We start from the raw sequence: 18,401 nt of genomic DNA, 5'->3' as shown, positions 1-18,401 counted from the left end.
CCAGTCGCTAACAGAATCCATGCATGTCACTGATGACTGATGAAGTACATTCCTGGGAATGGTCACACACTATGTTCCACGGACATCCGGGCATTCCACAGGATACTGAGTATATCCATCCGCTGATTCTTGACGCTCCACAGCATCCGGATATCCCAATATGGATATTAACACATCCCTGATTTGAAACACACACCACATCTCCAACTGACAGTGGGTCCACAAAAAACATGAAAATCCGCTTAAGTTAGGATCAAGCTGTTCGTGCAAGGGGTGTTATGATGCAGAAGACGTTGAAAATATCGTGTGTGTTTGACACTAAGGTAAATGGTGATAGGGTTTGGGGAGCTGTAGGTGCACTTGAAGGTCAAGGGTCATTCGAGAAAGAAAGCTTTTCAATTGAAACATAAGTTTTTTAAAGTTTACCAAGTTGCAATAGAGTTGTTAACTGATCATGTGCAGGTGATGACGTAATAATGGCGAGAGATAGGGAAATACAGAATGAATGTTTGATAGGATAGAGACACACACACACCACAATCCATGTACTTACGTTCAAAAGCTGTTCTGTGGAGATACACGGGAACATCCAATTTATACCACTCATTATAATTCACAGATGTGTCATTATGCAAACGTATTTCTGATTGGTCCAGAAGAAGATCCTACCCAATCAGAAAATATGTAACTTAATACGTAGGTGCTTCTGTATAAGGAAAGTCCGGGAATCCGTGGCATGTGTTAACGCGGCTACGACTGCCCTCTTCGGCTAGGCAGAGACTGAGCCAGCAAACTAGTAGGGAGGAGCGGGGGTGATGTGTGTGCTTGTGCACTCGACCTCTGCACTGTAGACCCCCTGGGACGCCTGAGAATTCAGGCGTGAGGCACAACCCTGTGGGGGCCGCTATTCAATTAGCGCATTGTGTGTCAGCATTAATCATAATAAGTGTCAATTTAGATTACCACCCATATCTAATCTTTCGGTGTAGCGCGGTGTTTGGGGTTTTTTTTGTTTGTTTTACTTTTTGTTGTTGTTTTTTTGTTTTTTGTTTGTTTGGGTTTTTTTTTTTTGGGGGGGGGAGGTTAGAGCTTTGCTTTTATACAACATTAATGCAGTGAGATTGGGGGCGCAGTTGTTTTGTGTTCGTTTTTTAGATTAAAAAAAAGAAGAAGAATTCACTAACATCTTTCAAATTAGAAACGCAAATCCATCACGAGATGAAGCATAGTTTAGTGACACTTCCAATGACCTTGATCATTTTTTTCCACACCCTTCCTGAAAAGTGAATGTTCTGATGCATTTAATATTTTGTTAATAAAATGACCAGTTTTCACTACTGAGACTCTTCCCTTATTCTCTCTGACCCAATCCCCACCCACTATTATATACCACGGTGAACGCAATGGACATCAATCCAACCAGAACTGATGAATCTGTTAGGAGTGTGTTCGTTACCGTCCATTACCACAACGTTACGCTATCTATTTAAATAGGAAGCTAAGACAATACACAGTGTGACAGTAGGTTGTCTTCATGTCAGTTGTTTTCTCAGCGATAAATTCATCCACACCTTCACAAGATTTAGTATCACCAGCCTGAGTGAAGCAGGCCGGCTTGTGAATGGCAGTAGGTTCTGGTTTCCATGGCAACGTGATGTTGAGTCGAGATGAGAAGTGTATGTATCTTATAGGCAGGGTCTTGTGTCTCGGTATACTGCAGGAGTAGAGATAACAGCACAAACTTTGCCTACCTTACAACATGGAACCGTGGTAGCCTATGCCCTTATATGGCGGTGCAGACTGGACTGAGCATTCGCTCTCGTGTCGTGGGCTAGCTAAATACTATATCGGCCTGGAGTTGCTGGAACTGTATATGGAACCAGTGCTATCTATATATTCCCAGAACAGTCGTTAGATGCCCCTTTCACGATCAGACAGCCTTACACCCACTCGCGATTCCACCTTGACATACGCTGGGGCTCATGCCTGTCAGTTTCCGATTTCTTTTTTATTTCGTTGAATTGTATTTTATCAAATGATGGATTTGGTAATGGTGTTGATTATCAGTGAGGAATTCGGAGTTTTCGATAAATATTTTGCAACTGAGAAATTGAGCTACTTGAGAATATTTTTGGAGCGTGTTTACTAAGAGCCACATGCCTCTCCTTCAGACTCCGATATACTCCTCACACGCTAATTGTTCTTTAAACACTTTTTCAATCGTTTATTCATCCTGAATAGCTCATGGGCGGTAACGAAATCATGACAGACTGACTTTTGGCAAGTTAGTCAGATGTAGGAGCTGCCGCGGATTGTGTTGTACCATCATGTCTGGAAGAGCACCTTCATGCAGACATCACGTACTGCGCACCACCTTGACGCAGGCAGTGTGTGAATTGCTACAGCTAGAACAAGCGCTCTCATGGAGACATCATGTGATTTGTTCAGGCTAATACCTGTCCTTGCACCTTGACGCAGACAGTGTGTGGCGTGTACAGATTAGAACGTGCCCTTGCACCTTGACGCAGACAGCGTGTGATGTGTACAGACTAGAACGTATCAATGTACCTTGACGCAGACAGTGTGTGGCGTGTACAGATTAGAACGTGCCCTTGCACCTTGACGCAGACAGTATGTGATGTGTACAGACTAGAACGTATCAATGTACCTTGACGCAGACAGTGTGTGGTGTGTACAGACTAGAACGTGCCCTTGCACCTTGACGCAGACAGTATGTGATGTGTACAGGCTAGAACGTATCAATGTACCTTGACGCAGACAGTGTGTGGTGTGTACAGACAAGAACGTGCCCTTGCATCTTGACGCAGGCAGTGTGTGATGTGTACAGACTAGAACGTATCAATGTACCTTGACGCAGTGTGTGGTGTGTACAGACTAGAACGTGCCCTTGCACCTTGACGCAGACAGTGTGTGATGTGTACAGACTAGAACGCATCAATGTACCTTGACGCAGACAGTGTGTGGTGTGTACAGACTAGAACGTGCCCTTGCACCTTGACGCAGACAGTATGTGATGTGTACAGGCTAGAACGTATCAATGTACCTTGACGCAGTGTGTGGTGTTTACAGATTAGAACGTGCCCTTGCACCTTGACGCAGACCGTACGTGGCGTGTACAGATTAGAGCGTGCACTCACAAACACAATCGGATTTGTTTCAGCAAGAGCATATGCATCCAGTAAGGCTAACAAGCTATTTTCACGTGGTCTCTTTGGCCACTATTGTACATGTGCTATTCTTCAAGCTAAAAGAGACACACTGCCTCCAGTGAAACATTCATATTTACACTACTGTTGTGTTTTTTCAAACTCATTAAATTTCAAATGTTGAGAATACAAAAACAAATTATGACGAAAGTCATCTTTCCATAGTTGTATACAAGTTTAGGCTTTGAGCCAGTATCGCGTATTGTACACATTGACATCAGTGTTCATAATTACCATATCCTTCCTGATTACTGTCATAAAGTATTCATTTCAGTACATATTACAACATGTCAACATAACCTTGATAGAACTCGGTTGTATAATCTGAAATATTGGTACATTTAGAAACCTGTCTATCTGTCCCAAGATGTTTTGGGATTCCGTAAATCAAAGTGTATTTTAACTCAAACAGGTGAAAAAAGCCTTCTGATCGAAACGATGTCGATGTTTGCCGACACCGACATGCGAGGAGGTCCTACATCAACCTGTAACCTCGGTACGATAAGATGGTGGGCGAGATGGACCTCCAGAGAATCTGAGAAATATTCACTGATTTTAAGCACCTGTTATGTGTTAGCTGAGCCTGTACACGCCATTTCCTATCTACCTCGATCCCGATACTCTGACACACGCCGGGGAAGTAAATACCGTCATGTTTAACTGGATGTATAAGCCTTTTTGTGTGTAGGAGCTACCGTTTATAACTAAGACCCCATATGTAAACCTTTCTGTAGTTAGAATCTGTCCTTGGTGGCAGAGACGCCATATGTAAAACTTTCTGTGCGTCGATCTGTCCTGGTGTCTGATACACCGGGTGTAAACCTTTCTGTGTATCGGGTCTGTCCCGGTGTCTGGAACGCCATGTGTAAACCGCTCTTTGTGCCGGATCTGTCCTGGTGTCTGAGACACCATGTGTACACCTTTCTGTGGGCAGAATCTGTCCTTGGTGTGGGGAACGCCGTGTGTAAACTTTTCTGGGCATCGATGTGGCTGGTGTCTGAGATCCATGTGTAAACCTTTGTGTGCGTAGGGTGTGTCCTGGTGTCTGGGACGCCAGGTGTAAGAATTTGTTTGTGTGTACGAGCTGTCCTGGTGTCTGAAGACCCAGGTGTAACTTGTGTTTGCGTTTGTCTAAGACCATGTCTGTGTCTATGAGCTGTTCAGACGCCTGAGGTTCCATGTGTAACTAGTGTTTGTGTATGAGCTGTTCAGACGCCTAAGGCGATATGTGAATGTGCCTTGTCCATGTGCATGAGCAGTTCAGACGTCTGAGACATCATGTATAACCAGTACGTGAAAATGAACTGTTCAGTCGTCTGGTTGTGGAGAGGATACATTTCATTACGAAAGAAAACTTGGCAATGAAGGTAGCAGCTCGTCGGATTTCCAGTCTTCGGACGTCTTATCAGAGGACGATAAATAGACCCCGTTAAAGCTCATGCAGTTATAGTTTTGCAAAAAAAGAACATTTGTTAACTTGGAAGACACCTGTGTTCCAAACACCAGGCAACACCCAAAACGGTAGAAGCGTTTGACATCACCACCAAGAAACACTGTTATTAGCAGGGTTTACATGGCCAACAAGTATATGTGTCCAAGATATTTTAAAATTTAATCATATTTATTCTCTCTCACACAAGGTTTTAGAATCATTACAGATCCCTTCACCAGTATGTATCACAAGTAAAAGGTGAAGAGGGGGTCATCAATGTGGGTTATCTCCGAAGGGCCCACACACTAAAAAGAGCGTTTCATGCTGCAATTACAAGCTGAAAATAAGAAAGAAAGTGCTGTTCCGTGTAATCAGTCATTGTATAATAAATGAGTCTGAAAGCTTCAAATCTACTTTCTTCTGATCTGGATCATATTGCCATCTGTTCCAAAACATGAAAAACGTTTTCTGGGAAGTCATAACATCTGTTTCAACCATCTCGATAAATCTTGATAAATCTGTATAACATAGTTGGCAAGGTGTATCGGTGCGAATGAGGATAATGTACAATACTTCGTTTTAATGTCTTTAGGTTATGTTTTTTTTATGCAAGACTCTTATCAGTCACCCCTCATGAACTGGAGGTGAACCAGACAGCCATGATAAGAGGTAAGTCATATACTGGATCTAAAACATAACTGATTACGACCTGTCTTAAGTTGTATGTTATTCCACGTGTGTAAATGTAATTCAATAACATTGCATGTGTTAAACATGTCTGCATTCTGCTCTATAGTGTAACGAAACGGACAGCATCACTACAGTGTCTTCAATCGGTATGTGTATTTAAATCCCACAGCTAAGTGGGCACCCTGTAGGTTTAATGGGTGTTCTGCCCCAGTTTCAATGGTACAAGACCTTTGGTTCAGCAGTGAGAGGCATCAAGGCTGGGCGGCTGAACCATTATTACAAACATACCGGGAAGTTGACCACGGATCATCACTGGCAGTACCAGTAACATAGAACGATCTACACATAATATGGAACTAAAGTTAACATATTGGTATGAGTCGAATAGACCTTAAAGGCTAGTAACTAATTTGCAACTATTAATTCAGAGTGTCAGAACATAACCCAGTTAATCACTTGCCTTCAAATGTTTGTTGTCTGTTTGGACAGTTTCGATGTTATGTTACAATGTCCAACACATGGTCAGCACCAAGGAAACACTATCTAGTTTATATGGTCAGTTCGTAATAACCGTGTTCATTCTGAAGGTAGTTTACTGCGGCAGTCCGCTGCATCGTGAGTGTATATGTTCTCCCCGGTCTGTTGTCTAAACGGAGTGAAAGAACCAGCTGGTATATAATGGCGTGATTCCTCCTCTCCTATTCTGCGTCTGTTGGTGATTCAGGTGACATTGATGTATCTGTTGACAAACTCTTCATACACCTTACTGTGATATTCAGTGAATACATGCAATGCTGCAGGGACGCACACGCACACGCACACGCACACGCACACACAATCTCGACTTTTTCACATTCTTTTTGTAGAATATCATCACTGAGAGATTACAAGTTACAACTGAAAGTTACAATCATCAAAGTTGTATGTATGTAAATAAACACGCACATAAACACATTATGTTATGTATACTCACAGTTTATTAAGACAAGTTGAAGATTGTTTTTCTATTACTTGTAATTCCTACTTACTGGCCCGTACAACACCTAATCAGGGGAAACGATTCCAGTGAAGCCCACACCGCCATTAATTCACTCCTCAGTCATTACGATTAATGCTTCATTACCTGTGTGTTACCTTTCCCTAATGTGCTCGGCTTGTGTGGAATATCTTACTTGCATGCTCCATGAGAAACGCTTTACACAGTCACAAATACATGCTACACGTGCAGTAGTTTGAAGTGTGAACGAGCCCCTCGTATACCTGCTGTTACACATGGTTTTGCGACGTCATCAAGTCAGCGCCTTCTATATAGAACAATGAATATGTTCTTACAGTGGTTAGAAAGAGGTCTCTAATAGTTGGTGTAACTCTGAGTGTCATACCACACAGTTGTAGATTTAAATGCTCGGAAGGAAGATTCTGGGATCATGTTCCATTCAATTACAGAAAGATTCATTGCAACTGGCATGTATGTTATTAAACTTTCAATAAACATAATCACAGAGAATATATCCAGGCTCCGTCATCACTGGAAACAGTTACCATTGGGTGTGAAACGGAAAATGAAACCTACATGAATGGATCACATTGATATGAGAGATGACACCGGATGTCAGCAAAACAAATCACATATCAGTATCCACATAACAGTTGTAATAGATTTAATAAGAAATATTAAATATATTCCCCATAGAGGAGAGTTAACCACAAAGACAATATACACACCGTAGAAGAAGGTAGACGACAAACAACCACAGACGAGGGTTGGCTTGTAGTTGGTGCCACAATGTTAACGATAAAGTAACACCTCGCAGAAAGGTATTAATACATTTTAGCAGGCAGTCCTCGTAGAGTAGGCTTAGCAATAATGATTAACATATATCCCACAAAAAGGAAGATAAACAGTGCATATTACTCTATATCAGTCGTGTAGTATGATTAACAGCAAAGAGTAAGATATATCCCAAACAAATACTTCGACAGAAAGTTCTGGAGCAGAACTTTGAAACTGTGCAATGTTTCTTCACCTTCATCCATTGATATGTCTGGTTGTGAACTGATACCCTGCTATGTACGCCTTGTCTGTACGTGTCCTGACTCTGACGTTTCCTCACAGTCTTCTTGTACCCTGCCATGTTTAAACTGACTGACTGACTGACTGACTGACTGACTGCATGTGTCCTTACCACGATATTTCCTCATCATTGGTACACGGACTTCAGTGTGCAACACAACCTAGGATGCAATATCCTGGCTTCCAGAACATTCTTGTAAATGTATATAAACTACTTCTTGTTTACGCGCGTCTTGTGTAGGCTATATTTGTAACTCCCAGTGTATCATAGAGATAAGAAACAACAACAAATTCTAAAACTGGAATGCATTTTCACTGACATTAGCCAACACGTAACACCAAGGCGCCCAGTATACCTATGAGAGTTAACGGTATCATTCGGAACAGATGCATTAACTTGATTGCATCCGTGATTTCCAGTTTCAACGATGACGTTCCAGTGGTACACACTGGGTTTTCTGAATGTAGGCAGTCACTCACACAAGCATCGAATCTCTGCACAAAGAGATCTAATTTTCAAACGTCCGGCACCTATAACCTGATCTCTTGACCACCCCCACATTGTGGGTTATGTCCATCCGCGTGGGACTGGACTTTAACCAGCTGTGAGTCTGACCTCTGACCCTTCGTATCTCGACGCCAGGTGCTCGATTGATCATATTTGGTTAGGACCGACCAGTCTGTCTTTGGTGGCCTGCACTATATCTTACAATAATTGGTTGTGAAGACATTATTCAACATAAAGCAGTCACGCCTATTGAATAGTCACCGCTCTTCATATCATCCATTCCTAAACATACTGAACTGTAAAATTCCCAGTTATTTATCACCACAGTAAGGATTGTACTGTTTGCGGTACCTGTACTAGCGAGTTGTTATTTCCCACGTGATGTTTTATTAATGTCAATATACCTACATACCATGCGCAATCAAAACCTCCTTAATTCAGAGCGCATACATCTGAAAAAGCTGATAATATATATATATATATATATATATATATATATATATATATATATATATATATATATATATATATATATATATATATATATATAAGGGATAGGCTATTATTGGTCATTCTTTGAAGAACAATGTTATCTGCAGATTAATAATGCTAAAATGGACCCGTACGCACAAAACATGAAATATGTATATGGAAAAAGTATCGCAACATCCCATACTTGTCTTGATAATACTAAGTAACCATTACAAAGGTAACAAAAACGTATCAAAACCTCAATTTAACTTACTATCGGGATACAATGACCCTGAAGGGATACTGAAATGGCAAATCAAAGAGAGAATAATTAGTTTATTCAGAGAAACAAATGTGACCAAACAAATAACTCATCTTTCGTTTTGGTAACAAAGATCGCATGACTGTAAGAAGTACTGTCATTCTGTCTTTATTTACAGTCCTCACATATGAATCAATTACTGAACATATTGTCAATACATGTACACCTCCCTCCAAAATCTTCTCTAGGATGTCATTGATGAACCATTGTCCATTCAGATTTTGCTTGAGCGTCACAAGGTCGTATGTACAGTCATGTGAGAAACACACTTACACAATCAGTTTCCTTGATAAACCACATCTACCCCGAGACATTCCGTTGTGGACCCTTCTGTATAACCTCCAATCCCAATGACATCGACCTTAATTAACCCGGAAGTCGCTTTACTTTGGGGATAACATAAGTCGTCTGGTGCTATAATTACCAACGTCCTATTGACGCCACCTTTGTTTGTGGATGGATGACGACCAGCACCTCTTGCACTAGCCTTCATTGACATTCCAGCATTCCTCATGATAATCAGATGCCATTTTAGAAGAAATGTTGGATGAAGGGGCCCCATATTCGCTTACTAATAACGAAATCAACTGAATTTTTAAGTTATCGAGCTGTAGAGCAATTTACCGCATAAAATGTATTCCCACATAATTTGAATATTGTAGACAATATTTGTACAGTCTTGCATAATACATAAATTAGGAGATAAACACCATGTGTTGGCCGATTTCCGGGTGTTATTGAGCATTTGAAGCACGGGAATGCATCACGGGCGTCAGCCGGAGGTTCAAATGAAATATTCAGAAATTGGCCAACACATGATGTTTATCGACATTGTAAACAAAAAGTAAACCAAAGGGTTTTACTGTCTGCACTCGTTTACATGGGCATGGGTAGTGAGGTGAAGTAGTAGTAGTGAAGTGTCATCAGCTGGCCTTTTCTGCTGGTTTCCATGGTAGCATCTGAAGTTGCTCATTTGTGACGTCATTCTAACTTTACGTCACAATAAGATTTGAATGACGTCACCACTGTTGATGACACGACAAAACAATTGTTTGCAATGTTTCTACGTGTCCATACGCACTGAATAGTCTTGCAGTTTCCGAGAATCTAATACCATTTGATCATGTTTCTTTAACCAATCAGATTACAGAACACAGTGACTTTTGGTTTACAATTACAATTATGCTCCCACAGACCTTAGCGTCCATTTCAATCACAGGTGGTTTGTTGGAATACCTTGTGTATGTACACGGTATGTCATATAGTTTCATTTGCTCAGGCTGTGAATTGGTTCAACAGGTATGTATTCTATATTGCATTGTTTTGACGTCACATTTAGAACGTTCTCTCGGAAACTCAATCCGTGTTTCGTATCCTGCATGCAAATAAGCGACCAATCATTGCAAGGTCCTAATCAGTAACCCCAATGCAAGAAGACGCCCTCCCATTTATCGTTGTTTTCCATACTCTGCATGCAAGAAGGTGTACTCCAAATCATGGCAATGAATTGTTGTCCTAGCATTGCTTGCAAGAACGTGCCCTCTAAACCACAGACCGTGAAGATCCAGGTTTGAATTTATCTTCAGTAATTCATGCTTGTCGTAAAAATCGACTACTCGGATTGGGTGGTCAGGCTGGCTACCTTGGTTGGCACATGATATTGCATCCCCATTGTGTAGATCGATGCTTATGCTGTTGATCACTGGATTGTTACTCACTCTAAACCATAACAATGTGTTGTTATTTTCCCTACTCCCATTCCTGTCATTCAGTAACTTAATACCTACCGAAATTACACTCTGCCACGTCCTAAGATTGCATTCGTTGTTACCCGACCTTACGTTGTTACCCGGCCTTACGTTGTTACCCGACCTTACTTCGCTACCCAGCCTTAAGGAGGCAGTAACCGAACTGGACATCCATGTCATAGCTCTGTCTTATAGACGTCCCTGCGGTCGTACACATGACATCTGTTGTCTCACTGTGTCCAAAAATACGAACAGCACCTAAACCATCACATTTTCCTTTCCGCAAGAACCTTACTGTAATACAAATCTACATGTTTCAAGATTTGTCCACATGTCCTGAATCGCCCATCTACCTGAGCTACTGTTATTTATATGTGATCAGTTTTTTTTAAACTAAACTAATATTTTGAGAGTGTAAGCGTTGATCTTGGTCTCTAAGCATCAATGATTCTGTTTCTCGCATCCATGCTAGGGTTTAAGGGTGGATGTCTAATTCTACTACTACCCATGCTTGTTCCATTTGTCTGATTCAGACCCAGCTTTAAAACGGCATGTGTATACCGAATGTACCATTTCCCACTGCCTATCTGACGTTAGAATACCAAACAGTCATACCACCAGCTAATCATACCAAATACAATCACTCTGTCATCCAACTGTGACAGCCCAGAACGATATCTGTGTGTGAATACCATCACTTGAGACTGCAGGCAGGAGACCAGGCAGTCTGTAACCACACTGCATGGCCATTTCCTGGCATCCCAGTCCGGCGTGGGTGCAAGGCTCATAACTTACAACAACAGGTTCCTCTCTGGCGTCCTGGGTATTTCTCACTGCGGTGTTCACCTTACTCCTCATGGTAGATGCTGCCCGTACGTGGGGAGGCTGAGATTCGTGTTGGGAACACCCTCTGGACACGAGAGGAATCCACTGTGGATGAGAACAGGTGCGCGCATTGGCGAGGCTGGGATCAACACGCTTTTGCATACGTCAAATTAGGCCGGAACCACGGTAGGCTTAGGATGGAGGTTGTTGAATATTGAGGTGGGGGTGATAAATCTGTCGTTTTGAGCTCTGCATCTCTTTAGGGTATCAAATGAACTACACAGTAATATAGCTTGAATATAGCACATGAATTCACTCTCAGTAAGACTTAAAGGCAATATCTTGTACATCTTTCTGCACTAAAGAGAGAGAGTGTGTGATCTCTACTCAGAAATTAAAAGCAACAAGATCTCTTTTGATCAACCTCTAAGCCTCAGTGAGAAATGGGGCTGTATATCATCCTCGAATGATTAGAAAGATTATGTCCATTCCACGAACATAACACGGTGATCTCGGCTTAAAAATACACATTAATTTTTTTTTAAAATTAACAAGAAATATTTCGAATTCCGTTGTTATGGTTACCAAATATTGGTGAGATGTGGCACCTGAGAGTGCATGTTACTCGAGTATCAAGATCATCAAGTTTCACACCTCAGACAACAGTCCTATCTCACCATGATCATACCTTCCAGATATAGCAGGATGGCTGGTCCAAGTGGGAATCTGTACACAGATCTTTCCCATACTTTCATCCTAGTTCGCATACCAAAATGAACTCGAAAACTCTTTCTCTTTAACAGCAGCAGCTAGTAGTAGTAGCAGTAGCAGTGAGTGTGTGAGTTAAGTTTTACGCCGCACTCTGCAATATAGCCATATAGCGGTGGGCTGTAAGTAATCAAGTCAGGACCGGACAATCAAGCGATTAACAGTAGGAGCATCGATCAGGGCAATTGGGAACCGATGACGTGTCAACCGTGTCGGCAAGCCTGACCACCTGATCCCGTTAGTCGGTTCTTACCACAAGCATAGTCGCCTCTTGTGGCAAGAATGGGCTGCTGAAGACCTATTCTACCCCAGTAGTAGCAGTGGTAGTAGTAGCAGCAGCATCACCACCAGCAGTAGATCTAGGCAAACTGTGATACGATGGCTTGCACCGATCCTGTTGGTCTCCTCTAACTTTCAGCAACACTGACAACACCAATATGTCAAGCTGATAATAAAGTGTCAAGTTTATAAATAGTGTTGTAAAGTGCAAGTGATACTATGAAAACAATGGCTGAACAGACTATCTAAACGTAAGGCAGTTAAAGATTTCTCTTGGCAGGAAAAGTACTAAACGACAAGCAGCGTTGACTTTCCCATGGTCATTGTTATAATAGCAGGGTGGAGACTACCCACAACTAATCGACAGGCTGGCCACGAGATACACACGTGCATGTCGCCATATTTTTAGAATTCGTATTTCTAGGTTATATATCCCAAGATTTGCCCTTCAAGCAGCCCTCGTTATTCGGGGTGTTGGTGGTATAACGGGGAGGTACACCTGTGAATTCGGTATTGCTCATCCTGGATGTGCCAAAGCACTGTGCGTTTACCCCTTCTTGCGTCTCTGTGACCTGTGTGGAATGTTGGGCAAATATCAAGCTGTACTCAGATACGTCTGGACATCGCTGGAACCTCAGGGTAGACTCTACCATTTTGTAGATGTAATTCTTTGGGAAATAGTTATTTTATGGTGTAGAATAACATTAATGGATGAGCATGTATGCATGTTCATACCCAGTACCCCTCTAACATACGTTCAGTTAACAACAGTTGCGTTCGTATTATACACGATCCAGTTTAAAACTGAAAGACTGGTAACACTTGATAATAATTATTGCACACAATACCTGCTGTTTTCTATGTGAAGCCAGCCTAACGACCAACCAGATGCATATCAGTGTTTTAGTAATTTCATTTTAAGTTAGATGCATCTAGTAGCAGATTCCTTCTTTATTTGCCCTGATGGTACAATGTGAACATACACAACAAGCCAAACACCTTCAGACATGCGATAAACTTTAGCGTGCAGCCTCCAGAACCTGGCAGTAACGAGGGGCGTGACGACCTGCCGTACAACTATCTACTAATGGAACATGCATGCCCTAGACCGTGTGCCTTCCAGTATGGAGCGTCGCTGGTGTTTAGTTAATCTGCCTCACAATCCCAGAGCCACGTTCTTATCCCTACAGCCAAGCAGTCTGTGCGGTGAGATTTACTCACCTCTGAATCGCTGGTCTTCTTGAGACTCCTTTTCATATTAAATTGGGTTTGTTTGTAACAATCAAGCGTTGTCAAACTGCAGCATATGGAATGACAAACATTTTCTTTCAATTTAGATACGCGTATGGGCAACTGCCCCCTATGTCACAACTGTTTAACTAGAGAACCATGTCAGTATATTGTTATGATCAATAATGTATTATCCGCAACCTCGGTTATCTCGAAGTGATTATAATCGCAGACTCCCACGGATGAGACCTAATCTACAACTATTCATGTCACAGTCAGTATAGTCATGACTTCGGTAAACCGGAAGCTATGTATTTAATACTGGGAGTGATTTCATAATTTCGCAAGATGGTGTCATCGTAATCCAGAGAGAGATTTCCTCATTAAAGGGGTTTCTCACATCGTAATACAGAGAGTGATTTCATCATAACATCGTAATACAGGGTGTGACTTCCTCATAGTGGAGTTTGTCATTTCTAAGCCTCGTCTCTTTCTCTCAATCACATGTTATGCTCAGCGCGGTACACATGCACAGACCGGTACCCATGCACAGACCGGTACACATGCTCAGCCTGATGCACATGCTCAGACCGGTACACATACTCAGACCGGTACACATGCTCTGACCAGTACACATGCTCAGTCCGGTACACATGCTCAGACCGGTACACATGCTCTGACCAGTACACATGCTCAGACCGGTACACATGCTCAGACCGGTACACATGCTCTGACCAGTACACATGCTCAGACCGGTACACATGCTCAGGCTGGTACACATGCTCAGACCGGTACACATGCTCTGACCAGTACACATCCTCAGACCGGCACACATGCTCAGGCCGGTACACATGCTGTGTATGAATATAACACTTCTGCTGGTCCCGCAGGACATAACGGAAAATAAACCTCTCATATATATATACAGTTGGAGTCAGAGGATCAGGCTTTACCGCGTCCAACAGGAAGGTAATGAACCGCTCAACATCTACATGGATGTGAAACCACAATCTCTGTACATAGACTGGGGTCAATAAACACTCGTGTTGGTCTGCAGGTATCTGTTTACAATATGTATAAACTCACAGTAATGTAAAACAACTTATCAAAGAACGCGGTCTGCGAAACATGGCCAGAACTGTGACCACAGAACACAACTTGCCTGAGGCAATCTTGATGAGTTTGCCTTACATCATTCCATGCAAACTTGCTTGGCTTGCACTTTTAATTAACCTTTCATCAGAGCAGTATAGATTGCGTCCACAGGTTCATGTGAAGGTGTGATCCCATTACTAACATACTTTGTATACATCAACTCTGCACCGGCTGTCCTCGCTTGCCTGGAAACTTTCCACATTCCGAGATTATGACACAGGTGAGTGAGTGAGTTTGGTTTAACGCCGCTTTTAGCAATATTCAAGCAGTATCACTGCGAGGTACACAAGAAATGGACTTGTATCCATGTAAGGAATCGAACTCGGGTCTTCAGCGTGACGAGCGAACGCTTTAACCATAAGGCTACCCCGATCGCCCCTTACGACAAAAGTAAATGCCATCAAGACACATGGATACCATCTAGACAGATTCCAGTAACCTTAAAACAAACTTAAACGAGAAAATAGTAACAGCCTGTTCGTTATGTTAAATTGGGTGTAAATTTTCAATGATGTTGATTCTTAGAGTACATGTATATGATTCTGGACAAAACACTATTCATATAAATCCACGAGACATTCTCCAAAATAAATTTCGTCCCCCGAATAAAATCATTCAAGTATTACAGTGCATGAACAAGTGGGTGATACAGATCTATCTTCCATGCCAGCACCCGAGAACGTGAAGTTCCCAACCCGCGATTCCCCAAACATGTGCACAACATGAAAACAGACAAACAATACGGCCTCAGTTGTGGATCCGCGTTGTCATGGCAACAATAGACACGTGTGTCGATTCTATCCGAGATAGTGTCTTTTGTATAAATATATTAAAGCATCCTTCCGGGGTTGTAATGAACCACGGGCATACCGTGGCTGGCTGTCAGAACATCAGAAGAGATGCTCCCAGAAACCTGTCTCATTGTTACGTTTTCTTTGAATCTACGATATGAAAAAATGTTAAACAGATATTTATATTTCATATATCAATTTCTTTCAGGTATCCTGTAATATCACTCAAATGTGAACATATTTCTTGATATTCCATGTCCATTTGCAGCAATTTGGATGTGAATACACTTAGCCTGAGGGTGTAGAGAAGACAGAATCTGTCAGTACGCTCACATGACGTCCATGTCTACGGAAGACAAATAACACTTCTTATTGTTAATGTACAGTCAGAGTCAGAGTCAGAGGCAGGTGCTTGCTACTGGTGGAGCAGGATATGCTGACCCTCCTTGCGAACACCCAGTGCCATCACTAATTTTCAGTGGTCCTTTACGACTGTTTTACCTTTGGCTCCTTGGGTTTCTGTCCTCTGGTGTTGACACTTCTGTATACTTCTGGTCCATGCTATTGTGAGCTTCAAGACGTCTTCATAATGCGGAGGCACGAGCAAGTTTAGCTTAGTTTTTCGCAATATTGGGAAAACCAGAGATGGGCTTCACACATATGGGGAATCGTACCCGGGTCTTCAGTGAGACGAGCGAACGTTTTAAGCTCTAAGCTACCCCAGAGCTCCCTAAGGAGGCAGGAACTAGCCCGCAGTGCCGTTTGGATGTATAGTACGCCATGTACCTAAACATACATAACAAGCAATATTAGGTATTAACAGAATATCATTCAACACATAACTTTGTGTATCCATTGACATGAAACACCCGGGAAAGTTCGTAGACTGTACATATAATGACAAACATCGGTACTCAATAATCCTTTTGGGGTGCATATACACGGTTGTAAGAAGAACATGGCACTACCTCAGTGGTCACTCCTGTCTCTGGCACTTTGCATAAAGCTACATACAATGGTCATCTATTTCTGGTGTATCCAGCCTTTATGTTGCCGGAATGTTGTTCAGTGAGGCGTAAAGCCACTGTCACTGTCAACATTGTTTCTGTTTGGTATGTCTGAAGCAGGTATTCGTGAAAAACCACGTATGCTGTTGTTGCTGTTGGCGGTGATTAAGGACATGTATGAGCAGCTGATTTCTTCTGGCACCTGTTGACCGAGCGGAAGAATATATCTAATTTATCGTATCTAATTTACGACCTCATCTTGAAAAGAAAGCTATCTATGTTAGTTCCAACACGCATCTGTCTATGTATGCTCTTCCCGTATCAGAGGAGAAAATTAAATAATTCAGTTTTTGTAAAACATTTTCTGATGTGTGGAAACAAGTGCTTTCAGTCATCCGGTGTAAGTGAAGGAACACTGTTTTACGCCGCAGACAGGAACACTCCAATGCCGTCATGTTGGTCTGTAAATAATCGAGTAATTAACATAAGCAGCAGCTGGGCCCCAATTTGCCCCGGTAGGCCCAGGGGTTCAAGATCTTGAAGAACAGGACAGATGTTGTCAGAGGCTGTGAATTCTCAAAAGACACTAATCTTATAGCTTAGATTAAATATTGTTTAATAGAATATTTATGGTGTGTTGCGGAAATGTTGGATGTGAGATAGTATTTATAGATTAAAGGATGGTTTAGGGACCATGATGATAAGCATTTATTTATTTATTTATTTATTTATTTATTTATTTATTTATTTATTTATTTATTTATTTATTTATTTATTTATTTATTTATTTATATATATATTTATTTTGTTGTTGTTTTTTAAGTGATGTCTACACAGAAACTGTAAATAGTGCAATAAACGCAGGTGCTATTGCTTTGCGCAGAAATGAGAAATCGCTCACGGCGCTATGGCGAAAAACAAATTGCACTGATTTCTTGTATTTTTTCTTGCTCATTAGGGACAATCAATGGAATGGTAATACCATTTGATGGGTATTGACCGGTGTCCTGCAGCTTCCATCTGTATAGATTCTTGCCGTGTTTACTTGGTTTTATCTTGCCCACCTGAAGAGAATCTCAGATGCTCTGGCAGACAGAAACACCAAGAATGGAAACAAAGTCGGGCCCATGGAAAAACCTTTTTCTTGTCTACATGTCTCGCTCCAGATTTACGTAGTTGTGTTATCAATGAAGAAGTCCAATATTTCAAATACACGTAACAAATAAACCCTGTTTAGATAAGAACGTTGCTTCATTATACATTCCAGTTGGAAACGATTGAACACACGTTCTAATCCTAACAACAATATATGGCATTATTTTATCTACGACAATTAATTAAACAAAATTGATGAAAGTTGCTCAAGATTAATGTGTGCTGAAAGCATAAATATTCCAACTTCTAAATGCCTCTCAAAGAAGTTTATAAATATCCCGTTTAACTGATCGCTGTACTGCCGGCCATTGGAAAGTAGACTCCATAAGTACTGCACTTGGTTCAGTCTAGAGATCAGTTCTCCCTCAAACCATGCGCGATGCATTAAGACAAGAAGTAATATATTTTAAGACCGTGATTTTAGAGGAACAAGTTGTAGTGACACTCCACATGCGGTAACCAGTATACCATAATAATGTTCAGGCTAAACTAACGTAATGCCGCATACATAGTATGGCTTCAAAGAGTCTCTATCTTCAACAACCATTAACACCGTTCAGATTTTAAGTCTAAACTCTCTTTTCCATTTACGCCATTCATTGCATTGGGATCTGTCTTAGCAGATAACCCATACGTTTGAATTTGACCATGACTTTTGAACTGCTTTTTCATCTTTAGCATTCTTTCCATGTATTAACAATAAGGTTAGGATGACTACA

The 18,401-nt window shown here is 41.5% G+C and overlaps 1 protein-coding gene across 3 annotated transcripts in view; it reads right to left on the bottom strand.

Moving 5' to 3' along the window:
• The window catches only part of LOC137285224 (myosin heavy chain, striated muscle-like), a 35,565-nt gene extending 34,936 nt beyond the window's left edge, over positions 1-629 (bottom strand). For all 3 annotated transcript variants that reach the window (XM_067817512.1, XM_067817499.1, XM_067817517.1), the window contains exon 1: positions 554-629. The gene's annotated coding sequence lies outside the window, so the exon portion shown is untranslated. The remainder of the gene's footprint in view (positions 1-553) is intronic.
• Between the last annotated feature and the right edge of the window lie 17,772 nt (positions 630-18,401).

The sequence above is a fragment of the Haliotis asinina genome, chromosome 5 (genome assembly GCF_037392515.1).
Source record: "Haliotis asinina isolate JCU_RB_2024 chromosome 5, JCU_Hal_asi_v2, whole genome shotgun sequence".
Classification (NCBI taxonomy): domain Eukaryota; kingdom Metazoa; phylum Mollusca; class Gastropoda; order Lepetellida; family Haliotidae; genus Haliotis; species Haliotis asinina.
Note: the sequence above shows the minus strand (reverse complement) of the source record. Positions and strands in the feature narration are given on the sequence as shown.